The sequence below is a fragment of the Accipiter gentilis genome, chromosome 17 (assembly GCF_929443795.1).
Source record: "Accipiter gentilis chromosome 17, bAccGen1.1, whole genome shotgun sequence".
Classification (NCBI taxonomy): Eukaryota; Metazoa; Chordata; class Aves; order Accipitriformes; family Accipitridae; genus Astur; species Astur gentilis.
In genome coordinates this window covers 6289294-6292899 of record NC_064896.1, presented here as the reverse complement: position 1 = coordinate 6292899, position 3606 = coordinate 6289294, and positions in this window count along the sequence as shown.

Here is a 3606-nt window from a genome sequence, read left to right as displayed (position 1 = left end):
GCTAAATGGGTGTTGGCACTTTAGGAATAAGCCTGGAGGAGCATCTTCCTGTTCTGAAAATACAGCCTCACTCCTCTTCTTTCACACTACAACCACTTTGCTATTCATGTGAAAGGGCAAGCTCTGGTCCTTGCACCCAAACTGGGGTATCCATGCCAACCCCAGGGTGTAGCCCCTGAAATTCACTGTCCTGAGTTCAGTGTGCTTCCCTTACCAGTGTTATGAGTTGGTCCATACTATGCTGGGTCTCAGGGACTGAACATCCACCTAGCATGGAAGACTGGAGCCCTGGAGCAAAACAAAGAGAACCAGTTTGATAGCATAGATGTGCCCACTGGTATGCAGACTTTCAAGGCTGGAAGACAGTGGTTGGTTTTAAGGTAGAATGCATCTCACAGCTTTGGTATCTAAAAGACAAATGAAAAACATGAACTACTCTTTCCAGACCCTTTTTATATTCAAGAGAGAAACAAAGTCCTCAAGGTGATTCACTGGACCTGGCTTAGCAGCACATTTTGAGAAGAGATGACTCACTTTTCTCTCCCCTGACTATAAAATAGGCATAGAGTGAGTAGATCAGTTTGGGGCATCTAACTTTTAGACATCTGAAGTCAGAGCGCCTACTTGACCATTTAAGGAACCTGAAGGCTTTACTTCCAGGCAGAGACCCACCCTGGCGCTGAAGATATCAGCCTCCGCTGGCAGTTTACTGCAAGATCCATCAGTCTCCATGTGCAATACAACATGCTTCCCGACTTCACTGAGAATTTAAATGCAATGGGAAGAAGCTTCATCTCTCTATATCTGCCCATTTCATTCCATTCCTCTCCTTTGCCAGAAGCAGGCTGTTAGCTGATACCCCTGCAGGGCTCCAATGGGTCTGTTCGTGACACAGTTGCTGTTTGACTCTATAGCAGAGCTGCCCAAGTGAATTTACAGGGTTTATGCTATTAATTTTTTCCAAGTCTGCTCAAGGAGTTAAGAGTTTAATAGATTACTCCTTTCCTTGTCCCTGGAGTGCAGAGATTTGCTGTGTTTCCGTACAGAGCTTTTGTTCTGCTGTGGGTCCAGAACAGAAATGCTCCTCTGTACAGCAGAGACCTTGCAGGAGAGCACGGAAAAAAGGTGAAGGGACAGTGTGGTGAAGGCTGGGCAGACAGCAGGGGTGGTCATGGGTGGCAGGAGCTGGAAATAAGATGTCAGAGCACAGCCTAACTCTGATTGTGCTTTCTAACATTGAAGAGAAATTTTCTGTGCCAACAAGCGCCTGGCCTGGGCTGTTGGTATGCTGTTGCTAGCACCACCACTTAGTAATTTTCTTGCCCTTCCATCATGTTTTGCTTGAAGTGTCTGAATATTACAGCACTACAGAAAACAGCCAAGGGAAAAGAAGACTCTTTCGCTCCTCCAAAACAGGAGGGGCACCAGGATCTCACCATAAAAACCTAATATTGGAGACAACAGGGAAATCTGAGCCCTTGTTGACTGTGTCCATGTAGAAAAGTCAAAGAGGGAGAACAAATAAGTAAAATATGCTTTAAGGATTGTGCTTAAAGACTAGTATTGGAGTAAACATGAACACAGTAGGTGCAACATTTAATTCCCTACCAAAAAGGTGCTGTTTGTACCCCCTCCCTTGCACTGCTGCCCACTTTAATCAAGAAATGCTGAGGTGGTGTGGCTTGCTGAAGCTCACAGTGGCAGAGCTGGGGCTAGATTTCACAGTATTGGGTTCCATTTGAAGTCTCTTCTGTCTGTCTGAAGATGTAGATACTTCCACCAGACAGTGAACAAAAGATCAGAATGAGGCTCAAATCCTGCTGTGCAGTTATGTCCTCTGTTTCTGTCTGTCTTAAATGGAGATAATTAGCCTTTCCTGCTTGTACAGAGCACACAGAAATAACATAAAAGCAAAGCTCCATTTTCAAATTAAATGCTATTATTAACATCTAATGTTTGATGGATGATTATGGTGTTACAACAACATAAATACTTCTCTGGAGGCATTTGGCCAGTGATGTCCTAGGATGCTTTGCAGTTCCAACCTGATTAAAAATGAAATTCTATTACACATCTCTGAAGAGATTCAAACCATTGACTAGCAATTGGAAGGAGATACTGCCAACTGTGAGGCATAAATACTGACAGTTCTAGCTACAAATGTTTCCAATTTTGTTTTATTTTATTTTTTTGTAGGACAAACTTATAAATTAGAAGGATGTGCCTCAAGAACAGCCTGAGAACATAAAAAGAGAGTAAATGATAAAGAAGTTCCACAGCTAGACTATTACAGCACTATAGTGTAGGCAAGCAGAAGCTTTTTAAAAATCAATAAGAAATGTCACTGGCAACCAGTGTGGATTTCAGCACCAGGGTAGGCAGATCAAAAGGGGCTGAGAAAAGCATTGCAAGAGTTTTAAAGTAATGTGGATGTGCAGAAATAACATCTGTGAACAGTGATGTTTGTTGGTGGTTGGAACAGTGAGGTGTAAGGCATTGGTTGTGGAAACAACTCTCTGTATCCTGCTGTTGGTCAGGCTGAGGTTGGGTTACTTATAGCTTCCTCACTCCTAGGCACTGATATTCTCAAAGAAGCCTAAGGAACTCAGGTGCCAACATCCATTTGATTTCAGTAGGGTTTGGTTGCTTGACTGTTGATTCCTATAAAAAAGCCAAATTCTCTAAAATTCTAAACTGCATGATAGTTATGAAGCAATCTACAAATCACTGGTAGGGGTAAAGGAGAGAAGAACTTGATGGCTTGAACTCAAACAGCTCTCACTTCTTTAAAACTATGTTTCTTACAAATTAGTCCACCGGCAATCCATAACTTTCAATAACCCCCACAAAAATAAGAGGAAGTACAGCTATTGGGGCAGAAGTAACCGGTTATGCAGAATTAGGACAGGAAAGCAGTCATGGAAATAGGAAGCAAATAGAAAGCAGAGGAGGGACATTTAGAAACAGGGAATCTACAAATGCAAAAGTGATTTGGAGAAAAATATTGTCTATGTCTAGGACCTACCATGCTTCTGTATGTATGCATATATATATATGTATGTATTTTTATATTTATGTATGTATATATTACACAAAATCCCTGGTTTATAGACATGCAAATAGGGCAAGCATCTGCATTGCCCCAGCAATAGCAAGGACCACCCAGCATAGCAGAGCAGCCTGTGATCCAACCGTGGAAGGGGAGTTAGTGACCTCTGCCTGGTATCAGGCCATACTGACTGACAGCATGGGGATGGCTGGCTGAGCTCAGGGTATGACCAGGTATCAACCCTGGTAGCAGCCTTCCTCTTCTCACGATAAAATCTCTTTTGTTTATTTCCCTAATTAGGCTCAGGAGTCTTCATGAAGAGGGAAAGAACTGTCTGCTAAGACTGGCTAAGAGGAATTATTTCATATTCCCAGAACTGGGATGAGGCTAAAACTCTTTATGAGATCTTGATGCTTTGTGTTCATTTCCAAGAAGGCCCCCTAGACATTATGAGCATGGCTTTGGCTGTTGTTATCACACATGGCAGAAAAGTTAAATATATAATGAGATGATTTAAATACCTCAGATTTTCAGGAAATTTGAAATTTAGATCTGGG